This window comes from Phacochoerus africanus, chromosome 1 (assembly GCF_016906955.1).
Source record: "Phacochoerus africanus isolate WHEZ1 chromosome 1, ROS_Pafr_v1, whole genome shotgun sequence".
Taxonomy (NCBI): domain Eukaryota; kingdom Metazoa; phylum Chordata; class Mammalia; order Artiodactyla; family Suidae; genus Phacochoerus; species Phacochoerus africanus.
The window spans coordinates 131060345-131085241 of NC_062544.1; the positions used below are offsets into that span (position 1 = coordinate 131060345).

Genomic DNA, 24897 nt, shown 5'->3' on the forward strand with positions numbered 1-24897 from the left:
AAATCAGCAGCCTAAGAGGAAAAGCCTGAGAGTTGCTGCCAGTGTTCCTGATGCCTTTCCATTCACTTCTAGCCCATTCCACTGGTCTGGGTGAGTCCTGTTTTTGAATTCCATGAAACATCCATGCATTCCTTCAATAAATCCACTTTCTGTCTCTCTCTTAAGCTAACTTGAGCTGGAATCTTTTTATTTTAACTAAAAGCATCTTTCAGAGTTCCTGGTCATGCAGTGGGTTAAGGATCTGGCGTTGTCACTGCAGTGGCTTGGGTTACTGCAGTGGCTTGGGTTGCTGCTGTGGTGTGGGTTCAACTCCTGGCTGGGGAACTTCCACATGCCATGGACATGGCCAGAAAGAAAAAAATGAAAATAATTTTAAAAAGCATCTTTATCAGGTACCACAAAGTACTTACGCCTAAGCCAAGGCAAAAAATTCCAGAGGCTGGATTCCCCAGAGAGATCATTATTATGGTACATAAAGTCTGCTCAAAATCACGGATGCTCCCATCGATGACAATGCAATGGCCAATGAAATAGCCAAGAGAGGAGCTGACATCTGAGGACACGTGGAGGAACTCAACAAACACCCCACTGTGGGATGTGATGATACACACATGCAAGCTGGAGAAGGGCAGTGCAGACAAACCGGGAAGAAACCGTGCTCCAGTTTTATACCCACACTGGCACATCTGTGTTCCGTATTCACCAAGCCCTTTCCTACCTAGGAAGACGGTTCCTCTGGGAGGTTAGAGGGCTGATTTGATGGTCAATAACAACAGAAAAACCTGCTGTTGTCATTTGTGTAATCAAAGGCTGAAAGGTGTGGCTGTATTTTGTTGCTCAAAACAAGGCTTATGAATAAATTTCAGCAGAGGATATAAGAAATCAGGAGGTGCCATTGGGAAAAAAAAAAGTAGATGGTAAGATCTGGAAGCACTGGGCTGCATTTGCATCCTGGCCACATTTGGCCAGGGAAGGGCAGAGGAGCTCCCTTTGTCTATGGTATGTGCGGTCTGTGGCTCACATGCATTTATTATAACAGGATTCCTGGGAATTCTGTTATGTCTTATCAGTCATTTCTAGTCCTCATTTAAGAAAATCCCATTTAGGTTCACCCAGTACCAGGGAAGAGACACAAACATCAGAGGAGGGTGTGCTATGTCCCAGGCAGAGCGCTTGCCTCGGGACCCTCATTAACATACAATATTTCAAAATAAATGACCAAAAGTCAGGTAGTCCTTGCTTAAAGCTTTCACTCTAACAGGGTTTCTAACAAAGTATAGGAGGATAAAATTTGAAATCCAAGCTACGTGTGGACCAAGTGTGAACCAATAATGTTTATGTGCAATGGCAAGAGAAAAATAGGAGAGGCTTCACAATAAATATACCATTCATGTTTTCTTCTTAAAAAAAAAAAAAAGAATACAACTTTGAGAGCGCCTGTTGTGGCTCAGTGGGTTATGAACCCGACTAGTTCAATCCCTGAGGATTGGGTTCAATCCCTGGCCTCGCTCAGTGGCTTAAAGATCCAGTGTTGCTGAGGACTGCAGTTTAGTTCACAGATGTGGCTCGGATCCCGCGTTGCTGTGCCTATGGTGTAGGCCGGCAGCTGTAGCTCCGATTCGACCCCTAACCTGGGAACTTCCATATGCTACACGTGCAGCCCTGAGAAGCAAAAAAAGAAAACCAAAAAACCAGAACACTGTTTCAAACTCTATGCAGGCCTATAAAGCAGACACCCTCATTTCAAACACTGGGAAACCAAAGCCCAAGACATGATGGTACTTGCACAAGTGTCCTAAGCCAGAGATGGGCTCAAAATCCTATTGTATCTCTTACTGCCCATGTTACCTTAAAAATGGTTAATCTTTCCAAGCCTTATAAACAGAGTCCACACAGCTTTCAATCTGACACCCTTGAGAGTAAAATACACTGTATTTTTGAGGACCACATTTATTAACAAGCAAAGAGCTCAACTTTTCTGTAATCATTTGCTCTCCCATTAAAAAGAAAAGTTTTTAAATGGGAGGAATATTTCTAAGCCATTTTAAAGATGATAAATGACAGGTAAAGTTAAAAAGCACAGGGCAGAAACATTCTCCAGAGGTGATGGAGCAGAAATAAAAAGAGGGACTACTAATTCCTGTGTGCCTTCTGTGTCCCTGACATCTGGATAAGCATTTTAATAAAAACACTAATACCACTAACAGACACTTTTTATATTCCAGGCACTACACTAAGCACTTCACATGTATGAATATGGTCAATCCTCATGATACTCACACAAGGCAGGTAATCATCTCCCAACATCACAGAGGAAGGAAGAAGGTTATTAGACAAGTAATATAACAAGGTTCATAATTGGCAGAACTAGAATCAAACCCAAAGTCCAAGCTCTTATAACCACTTAGCTACCCACAAGGTACTCCCTCTACTATAAAGTGACGAATTATGGGAAAGCCTTCCTACGCAGCTCATTTTCAGGAGAGATGAGTGGGTAGAAAAGGGAAAATAATGCATCAGAAAGCAGGCGTGAAAAATCACCTCAGTTCCAGAGCACTGTAATTTGACTAGCAATAGTTAGAATTGTAGAACCTTATATGTATGAATAGAAGGTATCTTAGAAGGTATCTAATCACCACCACGTCTTTGAGATGTGCGGAAATTAAGGAAAGACACGACCAACGCCACACAGCTAGTCAGCGCGAGACCAGGGGTTAAAACTCAGGACTCTGGAATCTAAAAGATAAAATAAAAAAAAGAAAAACAATAAATAAAAAATAAAACTAGTGAATATAGCAACAACAACAAAAAAGAGGCCCACAGATTTAGAGAACAAATGAGGGGTTACCAGTGCAGAGAGGGAAGAGGGGAAGGGGCAAGATAAGGCTAGAGAACTAAGAGTTACAAACTACTATGCAGAAAGTAAATAAGCTCCAGGGTATACTGTACAGCACAGGGAACACAGCCAGTATTTTATAATAGCTTTAAAGGCAATATAATCTTTAAAAATTGAGAATCACTATGTTGTACACCTGTGACTTGCATAATCAAACTCAGGACTCCGTCTGACCTGGAAGACGGAGCCCATGTGGTAGGGTGCAAGGTTACTCAGCTGCTAAATGCCACCTATGCAAATGCACTTTTTTCCCCCAAGTGAAGGATTTTCTTTTTTTAATTTTCAAAAATACTGTAACCACAAACAACAACAACAACAACTGGGCAGCTCTTATTTATTTTCAAACATGACCCCCACTGATGGTTTCTCTTCTCATTTCAAACACAGAAGTTCTAGGTGAAGAAAGGGAGCTGTTCATGGATCAGCGTGATTTTATCTACTCATCCAAGATCACTTTTGAACCCCACAAACACCACTGGAGCAGTTTTAGAATTAACACATACCCAGTGGTAGCTCATAGCAGCAATGCCTCACATAGCATAGAAAAACATGTTAACAAAAAATCTTTGGAAAGTTTCACTTGACACCCACCCAGACTTGACACCCTCCCTGCCAGCCCCTTCCCCATTCAACCTCAGGAATTCAGAGGTTCAAACAATGCACGTTGGATGAAAGCTCCCACCTCAGTGGCTGCCCTGCTTTTGCTTCCCAGCTGATAGCACAGGTCCTCAGAGGCTAAGCGCTGAGTGCTGGTGGAAGAGGACCTTCTTCATCTGGTCAGTGGTTAAATGAAGAAGATCAGAAGGGAAGTGAGAACTGGACACAGGCCAGACTTCTAGCTTCATGGAATGCCCTGATGTGTAGTTCATGGTGGGGTTCAAGTCTGAGTGAACTTCCTCACCCCCATGCCCAAACCCACTAGCTGATGTATATGAAGAGAGAGGAGAGAGTTAAAATTAAAAGAAAAAAAACCCCAACAATACCCCCTCCCCCAAATCAAAAAACCTAGAATTAGGTCTAGACAGGGCAGGGTGGGATCATTCCTCATTCCTGGGGGCAGCTCTGAAAGCAACAGGAAATAACAACTACAAAAAAAGCCTACTTTAGTTTTGCTTTGGTTGCTCTTTGGAACACGGAAATGTGAAAGCTCGGTAAGGAAGCAGCAAGTTTCTTTATTTCTTCTCCCTCATCCCCTTTTGACCTTTCCTGAAAGTTCAGCCAAAGAGGGTCTGCCTCATGAAGAGGACTCCCCAGGATTTTTAGTGGGGTGACCTACCCAGAGTCTAATCTGCCATCATCTCTTGCCTGGGTGTGTGCAAAACCAGCTACGGAATCAGCTACTGTTGAGTCTGCATGGCTAGGTGAGGGGTGTCTTGAAAACACAGACCCTATCCCTTCACTTCCCTGTAGCTGCTCAAGCAACACAGTGGAGAATCTGCTTGTCTCACGGACGACAACCATGAGACCTGACCCCCCACCCTCTCTAATGTAATTTCCAACCCATCTGCATTGCCTTGACATACCAGCCACAGTCACCTTCTTTTCTTCCTCAGAATAAAGGTTTGTTCCTACTTTGAGACTTGGCCTATGTTGCTCCCTCTGCCTGGAATGCCCTTTTCCCAGATCAGGGCATGACTGGGTGCTTCTGCAATTTTCAGATGTTACATCAAGTGTCACCATCTCCAAGAGGCGTTCCCTGTTCTCAGTGTGTAGGAGCCTGGACACTGTCTCTCATGTCATGCTGCTTTATGTTCTTTTTTTTTTTTTGTCTTTTTTGCTATTTCTTTGGGCCGCTCCTGCGGCATATGGAGGTTCCCAGGCTAGGGGTCTAATCGGAGCTGCAGCCCCTGGCCTACGCCAGAGCCACAGCAACGCAGGATCCGAGCCGTGTCTGCAACCTACACCACAGCTCACGGCAATGCCGGATCGTTAACCCACGACCTCATGGTTCCTAGTCGGATTCGTTAACCACTGCGCGACGACGGGAACTCCTGCTTTATGTTCTTTATGGCCAATCTTTCTTTCTTCTTCCCTCCCTTCTTCCCTCCTTCCTTCTTTCTAATTGTGTGTGTGTGTGTGTTTTAATAGCTTTACCTGCAGCATATGGAAGTTCCTGGGCTAGGAGTCAAATTGCAGCTGCAACTACAGGCCTAAGCCACAGCCACAGCAACACCAGATCTGAGCCACACCTGAAAACTATGCTGCAGCTTGCGGCAACACCAGATCCTGAACCCACTAAGCAAGGCCAGGAATTGAACCCAAATCCTCATGGACACTATGCTGGGTTCTTAACCTGCTGAGCCACAACAGGAGCTCTAACTGTTTTTTGTTTTTGTTTTTTCCCTTTTTCTGGGCCACCCCTCAGCATATGGAGTGCTCCAGGCCAGGGATTAGATCCAAACCACAGCTGTGGCAACATGGACCCTTAACCCATGTGCCAGGCCAGGGCTCGAACCTGTGTCCAGTGCTCCCGAGACACTGCCCATCTGTTGTGCTACAGTGGGCACTCCTAATGTTTCTTTTTTTGTTATTGCTTGTTTATCCATCTCTATCTTCCACCATCAGAATCAGAATGTAATTTCCACAGGAGGGACTTTGGGTGATCTGTTCACCACTACATCCCTGAGGGACTGGAATAGGGCCTGGCCCCTGGTAAGAAGGTGGACATTAAATACCTGCTCAGGGGAGGAACGTTTTAACTGGACAGAACCTAGACACAGTTACTAAGTAAATATATTCACGAATGACTGACATCTGTTGAGCATAATGTAAAGTAAGGATGTTCCAAAAGCACCTCCCACATCTTGGCCCAGACAAACTTACAGGTTAAAACAAAACAAAACAAAAACAAAAACAAGCTTTCTATTAACCTGATACAAACTATTGCCTTTGGAATGGGTTAGCAATGAGATCCTGCTGTGTAGCACTGGGAACTATGTTTAGTTACTTGTGATGGAGCATGATAATGTGAGGAAAAAAAAATGTATTTTTTTGTCTTTTTTTTTTTTGTCTTCTCTGGGGCCACACTGGCCGCACATGGAGGTTCCCAGGTTAGGGGTCTAATCAGAGCTATAGCCGCTGGCCTATACCACAGCCATAGCAACCCAGGATCCGAGCCGAGTCTTCAACCTACACCACAGCTCACGGCAACACCAGATCCTTAACCCACTCAGCAAGGCCAGGGATTGAACCTACAACCTCATAGTTCCTAATCAGATTCGTTAACCACTGAGCCACGACGGGAACTCCCAAAAATGTATACATGTATGTGTAACTGGGTCATCATGCTGTCACAAAAAAATTGTATTGGGGAAATAACAATTTAAAAAACAACAAACAAACAAATAAACACAAATTTTCCACCCAGAGAACAAGGTGAGCTATTAACTCCTCCTCAGATGAGGTATTCTGGAGGAATTAGAGAAAGGTAGAAGGGACGGATCTAGGATGTACTTACTTTGGGAGCTATTGAGTGGATGGAGTTTTAGATTTCACCCCAATGATGTCAACCCTAGAGGAACAGGGTCCCTTTATATCAACTCTGGGTGCTGAGTGAATATGAGCCATTGACATTCTCGTTCAGAGAACGGCCTGGACTGTCACAGCCGTCTCCAATCCCAGTCAGCTGAGACTGCCTCTCAAGGTCTTTCAAGATGCTGCCTGCCCTCCCAGCTCAATCACTGGGAACCTCTTTTCTCAGAATCAATCAACAATTCTCCTAGGAAACACAGACGACATGTCACATGAGCACTAAGCACCTCACGTGGGCAGTGTCATCTTTCAGGCTGTTAACAAGCCCAGAAGATAAGAAGTTCCACTGTTTAGGTTTAATAAGTGGCAACAGTGAAGGGCAGAGAAGTTCAATAACTTGTTTCAGGCCAAGGGGCTATGACCTGGGATAGAATCTCAGGACCCATTAGTTACATCAAAGTAGGACTCATGTGCATTTCCTGCAGGTTCACTGGGACTGGAGGAGGAAGATGAGAGACATTCTTTCATGGAAAAAAGAAGGGTGGGTAGCCTAAAAGAAGCAGAGGAAGAAAGGAAAATGGGCCAGGGTGTGGGAAGTGATAAAGAAGGGCAGAATCTGGGAGCTGCTGCTGTGGCTCAGTGGGTTACAAACCCAACTAGTATCCATGAGGATTTGGGTTCAATCCCTGGCCTCGCTCAGTGGGTTAAGTTTCTGGCATTGCTGCAGGCTGTGGTATAGGTCACAGACGAAGCTTGGATCCCTCATTGCTGCGGCTGTGGTATAGGCCGGTAGCCACAGCTGCAATTTGACTTCTGGCCTTGGGAACTTCCATATGCCACAGATGCAGCCCTAAAAAAGCCAAAGGGAAAAAAAAAAAAGGGGGGGGGGAGAATTCAGTTAAGCAAAGATGAAACTGAGTCACTGAGTTATCTGCCTTAAGAAAAATGTGAGTACGTAAGGGCTGCTGTGTGCCACCTCTATCCAGAGACCTCTCTTTAATTTACATGGGCATGTGACTTCACTACTAACAGCCCTGTGACATGGATTCCTATCCGGCTTCACTGCATGGGTGAGAAAATCCAGGTTCATGGAAGGTAAATGACCGACCCTGGCCCACAAAGTCACAGAGCTAGGAAGAGGTGGAGTAGAACATAAGCACATGAATCTGATGCCACAGTTCATGGCCTTCACTGCTGTGTTACATGACTTCTGTTACAAGGTATTTTCCACCTACTGGTCTCCTCTATGAAATTACACATAGTTTAAGCATTTGACATATCATCTTGATCACCATGCGTAACACTGTTCTGGAAATGCTTGATCTAGATTCACCAAACCACAGCTTCCTGGTTCCAGCCACTATCTAAAGCAAGACCAGAGGAGGAGATAGGCTTTTGCAATCACCATTCCTTGGCTATCTCCTGGCCCTACAATGAAGAAATACAGGCAGGGGTTCCCTGGTGGCCTAGCACTTAAAGATTTGGCATTGTCATTGCTGGGCTGGGGTTTGATCCCTGGCCCAGGGCCTTCCACAGGTGCGGCCAAAACAAACAAACAAAAACACAAAAAATGGTGGTGTTCCCATTGTGGCTCAGCAAGTTAAGAACTTGACTAGAATCCATGAGGATGTGGGTTCAATCCCATCCCTGCCCTCACTCAACGGATTGCCGTGAGCTGTGGTATAGGTCGCAGATGTGGCTTGGATCTGGCACTGATGTGGCTGTGGATTGGACCCCTAGCCTAGGACCATCTGCCACGTTCGTAGCCCTAAAATGAAAAAAAAAAAAAAAACAAAACAACAACAACAAAAAAGGGCATGTGGGCAGCTGCTCAAAACGGTGTCTCCGTGTTTGTTAATGATTATCAGTGAGTATCAGGATGGAATTCACTCCTACCTTTTGGGCTGCTGGCTCTGTCCTGCTATGTGAACACTCAGGGTACAGGATGATTATCAGTCAGGTGCCTGCCTGGGCCTGACTCCAGTACCCTGGGCTTAAGATGCAGTCTAGCATACAGTGCATTTAATTCAATGTGGAAAAATCTCTAGATCATGTGTACCTTCTTTCACTCAATCAGTATTTACCAAGCACTTCCCACATGCAAACACTGTTCTGGGCACTAATACACATCTGCAGATGAGATCCACAGGGCACTGTCTCTGGAGCTTGTCCTACAGTGGAATTTCTCAATGTTGGCAGTATTGACATTTGAGGCCAGATAATTCTTTGTTGTGAGGGCTACCTCCAAGTACTGTAGGATTTTTAGCAGCATCCCTGGCCTCTACCCACTAGATGCCAGCACCCCTTTCCCCCTTGTGACAATCAAGTATGTTTCCAGATCCTGCCAAATGTCTTCCAGAGGACAAAATCACACCTGGTGGAGGACAACTGCTTTAGAGACAAGTAGAATAAAAGAACTATTAACAATTAAACACCAAGTAAAACTCATAGATGGCCAAAGAATATATGACAAGATGCTCAGCATCAGTAATTATCAGAGAAATGCAAGTCAAAACTACTATGAGGTACCTACCCCCTTACACCAGGCAGAATGGCCATTGTCAAAAAAGTCTACAAACAATAAATACGGGAGAGAGTGTAGAGAAAAGGGAACCCTCTTACACTGTTGGTGGTAATGTAAATTGGTGCAACCACTATGGAAAATAGTATGGAGGTTCCTCAAAAAAAAAAAAACTAAAAATAAAATTACTAAAAATAGAATTATCAGTCATTAAAAAAATACAACTTAGCAATCCCACTCCTAGGCTTCTACCTGGAGAAAACCATGGCTCGAAAAGATACATGCACCCGATGTTCATTGCATCACTATTTACAATAGCCAAGATATGGAAGCAACCGAAATGCCCATTGACAGAGAATGGACAAAGAAGATGTGTTACATATATACAATGGAATATTACTTGGCCATAAAAAAGAACTATATAATGCCTTTTGCAGCAACATGGATGGACCTAGAAATTATCATAGTAAGTGAAGTTATTAGTCAGACAATGAGAGACAAATATCATGTAATATCACATGTGGAACCTTAAAAAAGGATACAAGTGAACTCATTTGCAAAACAGAAACACAGACTTTGAAAAACTTATGGTTAAAAGTGGGTGCTAGGGAGGGGTGGACTAAGGGTTTGGGATGGAAATGTTCTAAAATTAGGTTGTGGTGATGGTTGTATAAATATAAATATAATAAAATTTCCTGAACTATTAAAAAGAAGCCAACAAGATATTTTCAGATATCTTAAGCAGCTCAACTGGAAATGGAGTTAAGTTCCGAGCATGTTCAAAATTCACATCAAAACTCACCTTCCTGAAGAAATCAGTGGAGAGAATGTATACTGGACCAGCGCTCTTGCCAAGTGGCTCTCAAGAGAGATTGGAGGGATAACCCTGTTTTCTGGATGTTAGCATTCAACTGCTAGCCCCTTTCTGCCTGGTAGAGGTTGGAGAAAAGCAAACAAGAAATGCTGGACAGTGAACAGCCATTTCTATGGCTTTAGCATCAACCTGGTCAGCAATTGTGGTCAACTTTGGCAGACAATCGCTGGGGAGGGTGTTCTCATAAAGGACGATCCCTTATCAGATTATCTCCTGATTTCATAAGGCAGGTGAAAAGAAAAGCCAGGTTTGAAATAGAGAAATACAGAGAGAAAGAAAGGAAGGGAGGGAGGGGGGAAGGAGGAAGAAAGGAAGGAAGGAAAAGAAAGTGAGAAAGAAAGAATGAAGGAAAGAAAGAAAAAAGAAAAGGAAAGAAAGATTATTAAATCTGGAGCTAAAGGCCATCAGGAGAAACCAACCTGTTGTCAATGAGGTGTACACAAGACTTAGAATCAGGAGGCTTGGGTTTGTGTCCCAGCTTTGCCATGTAACTAAGAGCACTGGCCTAAAAATCAGGGTCGCTCTCTCAACCTCAGTTTCTGACCCTGCGAAATGGGAATGTTAAGAATTGACTTCATTTAAAATGCTTTGTTTGTCTCTTGTATTAACACAGGTTGAACCTAAAATTTACCCCAAAGGCACAGATGAGAATCATATCATGAGTCATACACTCTATTTATTGGTCATAAAATAGGTGTTACAGTCTGTCCTAAATGCCAGACATGCATTATCGGCTTCATGCTAGTGCAATGGGTCCTATAATTAATTAAATGTGGAAATGATCTGTAAACTGTTGAATGCTATGATGTTAACTGCAAGTGGTTGTTTTAAGTGGGTTAAATAATTATCTTTTTCTCCAGAAAAAAGTTCTCATGAATTATGAAGAGGTCAAGCTGTGATATTAGAATTGAAAAATCAATCCACCAGTTAAATCCTGTAGAGAGCAGGCAACCCAATGGCTGAGGATTAATTCCATTCTGATTTCTCAGTGATAAGCAACAGATTAACTCAAAACCACCACCTGTAGTCGCTGGTGTTCACAAAGCTGGGGAAACTCTTGCAAACTCTCCTTATCTGATCATGACCTGCTCATGTCTTGGGCTAGCTACTTTTGTTCTCACCAAAATGGAAATAAATACATGTTATACTGCTTTGTCCACGCCCTGTGCTTTGACATACATTTCATCCATTGCATTCTCACAGCCACTTTATGAAGCAGATATTTTTGGCCCTTGGGGTTGAGAACGATTTGCCTGAGGGTCCCAGGTAATAAGGGGCTGAGCCAAGCTCAAGAAAGAGTCACCAAAGGACAAAGGGGAAAACAGGCGACATACCTTCATGGAAGCTTCTTCACAGAAAGCAGAGCTCTCTACAGAAATACATACTCTGAGTTGTTTTCCAATTAAAAAGTCAGAGGAGGTACTAATGAGAGACTGTCAAACATTTATTTTCAGAAAACCATGAAGGATATTTCTGCTGGTTTTTTTTTTTTTTTTTTTTTTTTTCCCAGGATGAAACATCCTTTTTTACTTAAAACCTATCGTTAGGCTGTATTTTTAGACACCATGGTACAATATCAATGAGTCAAAAAAAAAAAAAAAATGGGAGGGCACAGATATTGTAAACAGGAAAAGTCACAAAGTGGAACCAAGAAAAGCTGAGAACACAGCCCGTGGGCTGTGGGGGATTTTCGTTCTTGTCTGAATTTCAGGTTGACCAGAAAAGAAATTCTCCAGTCTCTGGGTAGAAAATGGAAACTTTGGCTTCGGTGATTATGCAAGTAGCAGACACCCTGTGGTTTGGAAACTTTTGCTTTGCCAACTGTCAAGTTTTCTCTTTTGCCGTGAAAAACAGCCTGTAGGAAGCAGTTCTGCATCTTTCAAAAACTTTAAAGACAAGCGCAGCTCGGGTGAAAGGATTTTAAAAATAAACTGCTGTACTTGTAATTTAAAGATATTTGGGTACTGTTTTTTCAGGAAGGTACATTTGGAAATCTCGGCTCAACATAAGCCATCCACAGAGCATAGAAATCACACCTATTGCCCTAAAAATGAACCAAAATTAATCAGAAAACCTAATTTTCTTTCTTTTTTTTTTTTTCTTTTCATGGTTGCACCTGTGGTCCATGGAAGTTCCTGGGCTAGAGATCTATTTGGAGCTACAGCTGCAGACCTATGCCACAGCCACAGCAAGACCAGATCCGAGCCACATCAGTGACCTATGTCACAGCTTGTGGCAATGAGGAATCCTTAACCCACTGAGTGAGGCCAGGGATAGAACCTGCATCCTCACAGACACCATGTTGAGTTCTTAATCCACTGAGCCACAATGGAAACACCTACACTAATTTTAGAGAGCACATCTATTGTCAGTGTTTTCATGTTTCAATTTTTCATCATTTTTCAATTTTTCATCAGCTCTGTTAGAATGTTCCTGATATATGCTTTTCAAAATCTCTGTTCTTTGGGGTCCATGCATAAGGAGAGGCTGAAATAAATCCTTAGGGAGTTCATAATTAATACAAATGGATTATATTCAGTTCAGAGTCCTAGCTTGGTTGGATGTCATATTCGGGTAGGGGCTTTAGAAAAGCATTACCAAATTGTGAAAACAGGAAAGTCAAACTCATTTGGGACAATACACAACATTTCTTTTTCTTTTTTTCTTTCTTTTTTTTTTGTCTTTTTGCTATTTCTTTGGGACTCTCCCGAAGCACATGGAGGTTCCCAGGCTAGGGGTCGAATCAGAGCTGTAGCTGCCAGCCTACGCCAGAGCCACAGCAACGCGGGATCCGAGCCGAGTCTGCAACCTACACCACAGCTCACGGCAACGCCGGATCATTAACCCACTGAGCAAGGGCAGGGACCGAACCCGAAACCTCATGGTTCCTAGTCGGATTCGTTAACCACTATGCCACGACGGGAACTCCAATACACAACATTTCTTAAGGCCTACGAGTCATTTTACCATCACAGAACAAACACTCCCTCTCCACCTAGATGTTTCCAATACTTAGTGATGAAAATTTCATGTCACCCAACATGGGCTGTGTTTTCAAAGAGGATTCAGTCTTTTTTTGAGGCTAACCTGGGATTCAAGGATTAAGAGAGAGCAAACAAAAACAGGGAGGCCACAGGTCAAGCAGATGAGAGAAATTTGCAAAAGGAGCCCCAAAAGATTTGTAGGTGAGCACCAGAATGAGGGGGAACGGATCCTTTGAGGGAGAGAATGGTGATGTGGAGCCATCTCATAACAGCTCACAAGAATCCACTGTCCTATTTTCAAGCTGTTTTTAAGTACAACCAATACCAAATATTAAAATATATACTTAATACATTACATTAAAAACAAAGGTAATATATGCTCAAAATTCATCACTCTCCAGTTATTTTACTCCCTTTTACTATTCTCTTTGCTCTTGAGGTTATTAATGTCTTGTGAATTGGTGAGAGCAAAGGCTATTTAATGGTGCCTAATGTTCATCTTTTCCCAACTTAGTATTATGTTGGTACCAAGGAGTCAGTCAAAGTGAGAGTATTTACACCACAAGCATTGGCAAATGCTCCTGATCAGTGCCCTCTGCCCCAGAGGGCTGGCTGTTAAACACTTACCAGCACATCACTGGAGAAGTTCAATGGGAGAGGGAGGTCTGGGGACAGGGTGCTACTCAGAGTTTTAGGTCAGAATGTTGAGGCCATTGAGAGACCATGGGACACAGATGAAAGAAGAGAGGCTTTGAATTCAGACAGAACTCTGTTCAAAGCTCAGCTGACTTAAGGAAAGTTTCCTAGGATTTATTTATTATATCTCTAAAATGGGAATAATAAATCCATACAAACAGAGCACAGAGTTTGGCAAACAGAGGCCAACATAAAAGGTGCCTATTGTACTTTATTGTTAAATTTAAGAAAAATCCCCAGTGGGCAAGCTTGCCGCTGAGGTCCTCAACTTTCATATCAAATGCTCGGTGTCATCTGCTTTTCCTGTTCTTTTGCCACTGGAATATAAGTTTCATTTACTGCTGCTTTCTTAGCTCCTAAGACTGTGCCGAGTCCATCATGGGGCTAAATAAATATGTGTGGAATGAATGAATTTCCTTTCATTTCCAGCTCCTGATCCACTTCTGAGTTTTCTGCCCATTTCTACTGTTAAGGTCTCAATTGGCAACAGAACGATTCTTCTGCCTCTGAATTGCCAGATTCCAACCAGCTGTGTTGCCGCTGGCCTTCTGGAATCTATCAAACCGTTGGAATTTTTCTTCTGCTAAAGGAGGCCACTGTGACCTTAAAGCCTCTGTGGAAGACTTTTCCAGTATCTTCATCACAAGCAGAACTGAGCATGTGTCATTATGCTCTGTCGGCAAGTTTCTCGCCACTTCTATTCCTGCTCTGAAATAATCTCAGTTCCGTTCTGCCTCCCTCAGAAAGGAAGAGTCTTGTGAGAGGAAATCTCACCCAATGCTTGGGACTGTAACCAGGGAACCAAATATTTGCCCCTGTGGCCCTACGTTGTTTCTCAGACCTGTTCTTATGGAGCAGAGTTTCTGAAGGGAAGGAGGTGTGGTCATTTAAAAAAGGATGAGTGCCTCTGGTCAGCGCATCCTGGAGGGTGAATGATGCAAACTCATTGGGAAGTCATCAATCTGCAGGACTTCTAATGCTTTTGGATCACACTTACTTTAGTCAGGGAGCTAAGTCAGGGTGGAGCTGCCATCTCAGCTACTTGGAGCAGGGTTATGGTTGGGAGCAGTCCCTCAGAAGTCAGATGGGCATGCCGCCTCATTCTGGATCAGCCTTGAACTAGCTGGAGGCTTTCGGCCGGCCACTTACCTTCTCTAAGCAGCTGCTGTAAATTGGGGATAATGGTGCTTGCTGCATTATAAGCATTCAAAAAAAGCAGCTCTTTAATTAGCTTTTAAAGAGCATAGGTTCTGTTCTGAATCATACTTGGGGTTTAAACCCAAGCTCCCCTTTCTGTGGCCTTATGCAGGTACTTCATTTCTCTTGAGCCTTGGATTCCTCAGCTGAAATCAGGTGATAATAGCTGATAATATCATCCCCACCCAGGGCTGGGCGCGTGCGGGGAGGGGCGGTTGGGGGGAGGGGTGCGGGGGGGGGGGGGACTGTCACATGAGATAATAAACAAAGTGCTTAGCAGGTTCACACTTTACAAATGGTAATAATGTTTAATATTATTGTGCTTTTCACTAATAAAAACCAGGCAATTGCTACAGATTCATTCAGGGTGGGTGTTCTCCAAGGCCATGTTCAGGTGCTGAATGGGTGGCGAACCCTAGGGAAGGGAAAAAAGCAAGTAGCTCAGGCCATGTATAAACTTGGTCTGAATGTTCCAGTAATAATATACCTTGGCTATCTGAAGTCCTTTAAACTTTCAAAGTGCCTTTGCCTCAATTTCTCCTTTTAAATTTTACAAGTGTTTTGTTTGTCTGTTTTATGACTTCACCTTGGGCATATGGAAGTTCCCAGGCCAGAGACTGAATCTGAACCTCAGCATCTGTGGCAATGCCAGATCCTTTAACCCACTAAGCCAGGCTGGGGATCGAACCTGCACCTCCAGTGACCTGAGCCTCTGCAGTTGGATTCTTAACCCACTGTGCCACTTCAGGCGTTCCTACAACAAGTTTTGATGTGACAGAAGTATCATATCCCTATTTTTTTCTTTGTTAATTCATATCCTTTTTATTCTTTTTAAAACTGAAGTGTATCAGTAATTTACAATATTATGTTAGTTTCCAGTGTGCAGCAAAGTGATTCAGTATTTTTGCAGAGTATACTTCATTTGTCATGTCCCTGCTTTACAGATGAGACCATGAAGGCTCAAAGAAGGGATGTGACTTCTCTGTGATCACACAGCTAGACATAGAGATAGACATAGCGTTCCTTCTTTCTACTGCCCCAAACCACCTCCTTGCCCTTATAGCATTATCCACCAAAAAAGTAAAGTTTTTAAAAATAAACCCTAAAGTATAAGCGGGCTCCTGAATGCAATGCTTCCTCTTGTGTACACTGGGAAGGCTTCAATTAGAACTGTAACTAGAGGAGTTCCCATCGTGGCTCAGTGGGTTAAGGATCTGGTATTGCTGCGAGCTGCAGTGTAGCTCTCAGATACGGTTTGGATCCTGTGTTGCTGTGGCCGTGGCCTCAGCTGCAGCTTCAATTTGTCCCCTAACCTGGAAACTTCCATACACCGCAGGTGCAGCCCTAAAAAAAAAAAAAAAAAAAAAAGAATTGTAAAGAGGATATGCTTTCTGAACCCACAGGTGCTTTGCAGAATCTGCAATGCTCCCTCAGCAGAGTCCTGGCTGCTCTGAGGGCTCACCCTGTTAGTCCCTGAAGCAACTGAAGTCAGTGACGAGAAAAGCACATTTTTTTTTTTTTTTTAAATGGCCACACCCTCAGCATATGGAAGTTCTCAGCCCAGGGACAGATTCCGAGCAGCAGCAGCAGCAGCGCCTGATCCCTCAACCCACTACACCTGGCCAGGGACTGAACCGAAGCCTCCACAGTGACCTGTCACAGTTGGACTGTCAACCCACTGCCCCACAGCGGGAACAGCAAGAAAAGCACTTTTAAAGAGTTGGAGAACTTTACAATAAGCCTGCAGAGAAAAGTCTGAGATGAATAGGATGAGAAGTTGGACTTGGGAAGACCTGGATAAAGAACCTTCCAGACAGAGGCCTAATGTGTACAAAGGTCCTGTGGCAGGAATATGCTTCATATGTTTAAGTTTTGTTGTTCAATTTTTTTTTTCATTGTTATACTCTTAAGGAGCTTCTTTAGACATATATTTTCCCCTTATGCTCGTCTCCTTCATGAAATTTTAATGCCACAGATATACTGCATATCTGCTGAGTAGAGTGGAGTTTTTGAGGGCCATAAGTTATTATAATATGTAAGGTTTTAATTTTTGCCTCCACCCCTCCCCCCCGCCAAGAACCCATTTTCATGCTCCTTAAAGTCGTCCAACAAGGCATAGGAAGTTTAAGGAAAAAAAGGCAACAAATGTGGCTGGAGCTTGGTACCAGACAAGGTCAGGGAGTTAATGAGGGGCTCATCATTGGTTTTCAAGATTGGTTCCTGCACTGGCAGTGTCAATATTAACTGGAGCGCACTAGAAATGGAGTGGCACCCAACCATCTGTGTTTTAGCCACCCCTCCTGGTCACTCTGTGCAAGCTGAAGTTTGAAAACCACTGGGCTATCTCACTGATTGCACTATGGGTCACAGGAAGGGGTAGGGGTTTTATTCCAAATGCAGTGGGAGGCCACTGGAAACTTGTACACATGGGGGAAACAAGATCTAAGGACATTTTTAAAAGGTATCTCTGGTTATTACAAAGAAATGAGACTGGGGGTGGAGTGGCAAAAATCAAAGAAAGAAGCAAAGACAGAAAAGACTGATGCCCTGGTCCTCATCTATTAAACGGAGATACCAATATGACCAAGGAGAGAGTTTCCATTGTGGCTCAGTGGGTTAAGAACCTGACATAGTGCCCGTAAGGATAAGGGTTCAATCCCTGGCCTCACTCAGTGGCTAAAGGATCCAGTGTTGCTATGGCTGTGGTGTAGGCCAGCAGCTGCAGCTCTGATTCGACCCCTTGCCCAGGAACTTCCATGTGCCACAGGTGTGGCCATAAAAAGAAAAAAAAAATATGACCAAGTGTATCAGCTCGTTGTAGGGACTGAGTGAATACACATAAAGCACAGTGCTTGGCATATAGTAACTATTACTTACTTATAATAAATATTTAAACTATTCTGTTTTATTTCCAATTCTCTCTTCCAAACTCCTACGGTTAACATTGAAATAAAGATTCTCCCACCCCTTTTTGACTCCACTATTTTTGCTAGTGATACCAATTCAGTGGGTGGGGTCTGGGGTGGCCTGGTAACCTATCTTGGTGAGCTGGCAAGTCTGTAACTTGCTGTAAGGCTGCTTCGGGTCATGGTGAAGGTCCATGGTGTTCTAGTTAATGTCCTTACTTTTTCAGTTTTCCTATGAGATTTAACATTGGCCTGGCAAATGAAACTTCATGTGAAATCTTAGGTTTAGAATCAGTTCTATAATTAACTTTGGAGAGTTTTTACATCTGTAAAACAGGAAGTGAGATATGCAGGGTTAAGCATGGACTCTGTCATCAGGTAAACTTGGATTAAGACCTAACTCCAGCAAGTAACTGGTGGGATCCTGGGCAAGTCATTTAACCCCTGTAAATCAGTTCTGTGAAAAATACGGATATAATACTATCTACCTCATGGAACTGAGGCTGAAACACGAGAAGGAGTAGAAAGCATCCAACACTGTGCCTGCCGTTCTGTGTTAGCCTCCATAATGATGACTATTGAACCTGCCACAGAGGCTAAGTAGCTGCACAGACCACTATAAAAAATGTAGTTCTTCAGGCCCTGGAAAACATTTGGGCTTGGAGAAGACATCAATGAGAAAGGTTGATGACAGAGATAAAATATCTTCAAGCAGTATGCTTTTTTTTTTTTTTTTTTTTAAGGGTTGCACCCACGGCATATGGAAACTCCCAGGCTCAGGCTCGGGGTTGAACCAGAGCTGCAGCTGCTGGCCTATGCCACAGCACATGGGATCTGAGCCACGTATGTGACCTACACCACAGCTCGTGGCAACACTGGATCCTTAACCAGCTGAGCAGGGCCAGGGATGAAACCTGCAACTCCATGGATATTAGTTGGGTTCATTACTGCTGAGCCACAGAGGGAACTCCCAGGATGCTCTGTATATATACAAAGGTAAATGGATCTGAAAAAATCTAGCCAGGTCAAGAGAACTCCCCTCTACGGTTTGACCTCACAGGAATGGGAGGTTCCAGAGAGGGTTTTCTTGACCAAGGAGTTTAGCTTGGGAGCAGACCTAATTCCATTAGAAGAAAGCACCCATTGCCCATGCAGCCCACCTAGCCCTGCACTGCCTGTTCCCTGCCCACCCCTCTCCTGGTCTTGTACTTCTTCCCCTCATTCTCTAGTCACACTGGCCCCCTTCCAGTTCTTCCTCTGTCTGAGCTTCTTTCCACCTCAAAGCATGAGGGGATTTGGAAAGTGCCTGGCTAAACCAGCTGATCCTTAAAAACACAGATTAAAGGTGAGTTTCTCCAGACTCATAGACATGGAGGACAGACTTGTGGTTGCCAAGAGGGAGGAAGGGGGGAGGGCGATGGACTTGGAGTTTGGGGTTAGTAAAGGCAAACTATTACATTTAGAATGGATGGCCAAGGGAGTCCTGCTGTACAGAATAAGGAACTGTGTTCAATTTCTTGGTATAGAGCATGATAGGGGATGATATGAGAAAAAGAATCTGTATAGGGGAGTTCCCATCACAGTGCAGTGGTTAACGAATCTGACTAGGAACCATGAGGTTGTGGGTTCGATCCCTGGCCTTGCTCAGTGGGTTAAGGATCCAGCGTTGCCGTGAGCTGTGGTGTAGGTCACAGACGTGGCTCGGATTCCGAGTTGCTGTGGCTCTGGCGAAGGCCGGTGGCTACAGCTCCGATTAGACCCCTAGCCTGGGAATCTCCACATGCCTCTAGAAGCGGCCCTAGAAAAGGCAAAAAGACAAAAAAGAAAAAAAAAAAAAAGAATCAGTATATATGTATGACTGGGTCACTTTGTTGTACAGTAAAAATTGGCACAACATTGTAACTCAACTATACTTTAATAAAAAGAAAAAAAGTGACTTTCTCATAAAAGCCATTGTGTAGTGGTTATGAGTGAAGACTCTGATGTTGGATCACCCAGGGTTCAAATCCTGATTTAGACAGCTGGCATCACATGGGCAAATAAACTCATGTTGCTGTTACTCTGTTCCCTGATCTGCGTAATGGAAACAGCACTGGTGCCTTGCTATGAGGTTTGAATAAGCTGATACACAAAGTGTCTGGAAGAGCTGTGGGGTATGGACCCTGACTCTATGTGTTATGTGTTATTTGTTCTTTTAGCTCCCTATACCTCTCTTTTTCAGCACTTTTCACATTGTAATAAAACAGTGATGTACTTTGTTATATACTATCTGCCTCCAAGGACCACATCTGCCTTCTTAACCACTGGGCCCTGAGCAAGCATCTTACAAAAGCAGCTGCTCAATAAGTAACTACTGGATGAATAAAACAGAGCTGCTTATTCATTTTTTGAAAACTGAAAGCACAAGGGAGTCTTCTTTTTCCATATACAATATTTAAGAGCTGACCCTAGTTGATGAGTAGTTTCTTTTAAAAAGAAGGGAAAAAGGATAATGCAACGTAAGATCTGTGGCCAGATGGACCCCAGTACTTGTTCCAAGAATGAGGGGTGCTTGCCTTGGAGGTGAGCACTGGGGGAAGTGCATGGTTACTACGAACAAGCTCCTAGTGTTCCCACTACAACACAGTGGTTACTGTGAAATCTCTGCAGATTTTCAGATGAATCCCTCAAGCCAGGTGACGGTTCTAATGGTGAACAGAGCAATTACTTTCAGGTCCCACTAGAGTGACCTTACTCTCAACTCAACACAAAGCCAAGTACCAAGAGGGAGGTGGCGTCCTATAGGCCCTGGTTGTCAGTAAAGATACAACTCCTCTCTGAGGAGCAGTATAAACAGCTGCAGAGGAAGAAGGGGCAGGATTAGCTCTTAGGTTCTCAATACCTTCTATGGAGCCCATGTCAGGTCCAGGACCCCACACTTCTAGGGGGCTCAGATAAGATTAAGTGCTAAAGAGTTCCAGAAAAACTCATTTCTTTGGAGTCACACACACTTAGTTTTTCGCCATTTTTCTGAAAGACACTCACATTTATTCCATTTCTTCAGCCAGGATCCAGGATCTCTTATCTGCCTATTAGTGGGGGTAGAAGGGTTTGCAAATAGACTCCCACTAAAGTACAGAAAAAATGTGTTTGTGAGAATCTTTCCAGGAAGATGTACTATAGCTTTCCTTAGATTTGTATATTGGGCCCATGTCCTTAAAATGGTTTAGAACTAAATCCTTAAAAAGATGAACACTTGACCTCCAACCCAAGACCAAAGTCTGCAATGGGCAGCCTGCAACAGATTACTTATTTGTGAACCTGTGCCCTATGAAATTCAGACAAATGTCTGCAGGGTCAAGTGATCTCATGTGTCCAAAAAGACAGAAGGCTGATGGATATCCTGACCATGATAAGATGTAGGCTAATGAATAACTGGGTCATACTGATGCTCTCATGAACATGAAGGGCCCTGAAAAAAATGACTCATCCATTACCTTGTACACTTAATCTTCTGTTGGTATTTACATATTTTCATGACACCATTGCCTTTACTTGCTGTACTGGGATAGATGTATGATAACATTATTTAGTAATATTGACTGCCATTTACCAGGTATATCTTCAGAACCAGAGGCTAGCTCTAATCCCCTCAACAACCTAATAAGTTCAGTTTAATTGTGACTATCCTAAGGCTGAAGGGGCCACTCAATTTTTAAGAGGACGAGCAGGATTTATGTGCTAAGATATGTTTAATTTCTCCTCCATTATTATTATTATTATTATTATTATTTTGGCTAGACCCTCAGCAGCATGTGGAAATTCCCAGGCCAGGGATCCAACTTTGCACCACAGCAGTGACCTAAGCCACAGCAGTGACAATGCTCGATCCTTAACCCACTGAGCCACCAGGGAACTCCTATTTCATTCGCATAGAGCCTACAAAAAAGAGAATCTTTACCAGTGAACTCCTAAATGCTTTAGGATGTCACTGTTTGCTATTGTTGACAATATTCCATTTCTACCTAAATATACCCACCAGTTTAATTATTTAGCCTCAAAATTGTATTAATGAAACTCTGCTACTCACAGTCATCTCATGTCAATAGCTTTTCCACTCTCCAAGAGTTAGAGGCAAATGAACAAAAAGTCAAGGTTAGAAGAGCTACTGGGAATCACTGGAGAGTCCCCATGTGCCCCACCCCACCCCAACACACACACACACACACACACACACACACACACTGGTGGGGGCTTCACAGAGCGGCTGCATCTCATTCACCTTTGTAAGCCCAAGGCTGGCACACTGCTGGTGCAGGACACACCCGGAATTATGGATTGACTTCTAAGGAATTTGGAATCCAAGGAACAGACTCTAATTTCCAGACAGGAAATGTATCCATTACCCACAAGGTCCAGATTTCTTCCTGGGTAGCATCTCTTGATCTGACTCCAGTCCGCAGTGTGGGGGATTTCTCCATTTCCAACTTTGCTCCTACTCATGGACTTGACTCTGGCTCTACTGGCATGTGAGTCACTGGAATCCATGCTCTGGATTTTTTATGGGAAAAGGAAAATAACAGTGGAAAGGAAGAAAGAAGGGAGAGAAGGAAAGACGGAGGAAGAGAGGAATGAAGAGAGGGAGAGGGAGGGTCATAGAGAAGGAGATGCAGTTGTAATTGATCTATAAAGAATCTGTAGTTACTTCACAAAATTAGAGCCTTTTTTTGAAGCTGAAAAGAAGCCTCAACAATAGACTCACTTCTTCACCAACAGCTGTGGGTTTGGAGGCATGGCTAGGAAAAACCAGCTCCACAAGGCCAGAGAGTTTATCAGTCAGTGGCAGACTTAGTCCTGGAAACCAGTTTTCTCTCACACTGCTCTTCAGATAAAGATTTTTCTATTGTAGAAGGTCAGCTTCTGCACTAATCCCATTCCTGATTGGAAAACCTGAATACAAATATCTCTCAGAGAAACACTGGTACAGAGTAAAAGCTTGAAAGAAAAAAAAACAAGTACAAACTCTGCTGACTTGTGCATTCTAACCTGGGAGGACAGAAGAAAAGAAAACCAAAAGGGGAAATAAGTCAAGACAAGAGGACAGACGTGAACATGTACTTTACAGCCCCATCTGCAAAGGCTTCTTTTAAAGGAGGGGGAAAAAACCATCTAAAATAAAAAGTATGTGTCCAATACTTTTTCTTTACATTGACTGCTTTTAATGGAATGATAAAGTGTTTACCTCATCTAGCCAGATTATACTAACATATGTTAATGCATATTTTACCTGTACTCAGCTTAATCTTTCCAGTTTAGAAAAACTCTTTCATTTAAAAATGTTCATAGTTTTCCAACATTAAGCAAGAAAAATTGTTAACTGGAGTTTCATGGAACCCAGACCAGGGCCTAAGAAAAGTCTCATACTTGAAAGATAATCTTGAAATAGGCCTTTTCCAAGAGCTAACTAATATATTCAGGATCCGACAATATTTTCAAAGCAAAGAGAAAGTGTTTCAGCACATTTTCCCCTAGTACTACAGCTTGTTATGACTAGTGACAGGACTGCTGGCTCTTTTTCTCGGGGTCTTTCATGTCCCTGCCCACTGGTTTCTGCCAGCAGTTGGAAACAGCACAGGATAAGCAGAAGTTCATTTGGGACGCAGCTCTATAGAAGCTTCTCATGCACTCTATAGAAAAGAGTGCATGAGAAGAAACTCATGCTGCATGAAATGCAGAGATGCTGGCCATAAGACAATGCAATCAGCTGGTCCTAGAAACAGCACGGTGGTGACAGAGTACAGAATCAGGATGCAGGAGAGAGGGCGCCTAAGCTGTGCCCTGCCTCTAATGAGATAGGAGATTTTAGGAAAATTCTTCTACTATCCTGGATTTTAATCTCCTCAGTCACAGCATGAGGGGACTGGAAAAAGTGATTTACAAGGTTCCTTTCAGCTCCAATATTCCATGGCATAAATACATTTAACAACTCTACTCATCCAATGGTATTTGTCCAGCACTCATGCCCCACTCTTCCAACATAGTTACTGAGCACTCTCTCCACGGTGGTTGGGGGTAGGGGCAGTATACTTGACCGCAGGAACCTCCATTCCAGCAGTCACAATTTCCTGGATTCTCCAAATGAAGGACCACATAAATTGTGCATTGGAACACAGAGAATATGTTCCAGAGTGGAATTTGGGATGTCTGGGAATATTTTAGACCTTTGCTGAGAGATATAGTTTCAGATTCCTGAAAGGGCTGCATTATAAGATGGTATCATTTCTTCAGAGATGCTATGGCTTTATCTGAAGAAGAGGATCATCTAATGTGAAGCTCTGGGTCACTGTAATACCCACTGAGAATTCATGTCATGGATACATATCTTGGATACAATTATATCCCTTTTTCCTCTTTCAGCTCATTAGATACCTTTAGATGGGACTAATTTATTAGAGACAAGTGACTTAATTCTAAGGCCATTCTAAGGCCACACTATTGTGTTGGCATATGACAAGAGGGTACTATCCCAGCCCCTATTGTGATAACTTTATTTCCTTGACGTTTCTTTTCTCTACCCAATCCTACCCACTTCCTCCACAGACTTCCTTCTATACCCTAGAGCTTTGCAGCCTCCTGGATGAGACAATTTCCTTTGTTTTCTCAAGTCTACCCAGATTTTTCTCCCCTCCTCCACTCCAATATCTACCCATGGAGGCAGGGGCGGGGGGGGGGGGGATGAACACACAGAATTGGATTTGATGAGTTTACCATAACCACATTATAAGGGAGGAAAGAAAAAAAAAAAGCTTCCCTTTAATTAGGATGTAGGACTTCCTCTGACAAATCATAAAAGTTTTATGAATTAACTTTGACAGCCATCCCCCCCCCCGCCCACTCAACATCATTTCCGAGGTCTCTACCTTGAGCTGTTGAATTCTGATCACATAAAATCTTCACTGTAAACTAGACTGGGGGACGGAATTCAATTTTCCTGCTTCTGTCTCAAGGCAAGACAGGGACGAACATTAAAAGGTCTTTTTAGAAAAAAAAGCTACCAAAGAGTTCGAGTCCCCCACAGGATTTTTGCTGCCAAACGCTCACAGAGAGAAGGCTCCAAACACACTTCATTGAGATGATTAACAACTGCAAATCTCAAGGCATTTTCGTGCTGTTTACTGACACCATTCCTGCCCTTTCCCTGTCCTTTCCTCATCTGTAAAAGAGCTCAAGTCTTTATAATTAAAAATACAATGAAATAAAAAGAAAGAAATGAAAGAGAATGGTAGTGGGTGGAATTGGGGAGGAGGGCAGTGAGGTGGAACTATACACTTCGACAATAATTACCAAAGTCTAAAGTAAAAAAACAAGAAATT

At 43.1% G+C, this 24897-nt stretch overlaps 1 protein-coding gene across 5 annotated transcripts in view; it reads right to left on the reverse strand.

The window, feature by feature from the left end:
• The window catches only part of FRMD4B (FERM domain containing 4B), a 373580-nt gene that overhangs the window by 142448 nt on the left and 206235 nt on the right, over positions 1 to 24897 (reverse strand). The window contains exon 1 of one of the 5 annotated variants that reach the window (XM_047779093.1): positions 3579 to 3654. The exons of the other annotated variants lie outside the window; for them this stretch is intronic. The gene's annotated coding sequence lies outside the window, so the exon portion shown is untranslated. Of the gene's footprint in view, positions 1 to 3578; positions 3655 to 24897 lie in introns of those variants that run through there. 5 annotated transcript variants of the gene reach the window in all.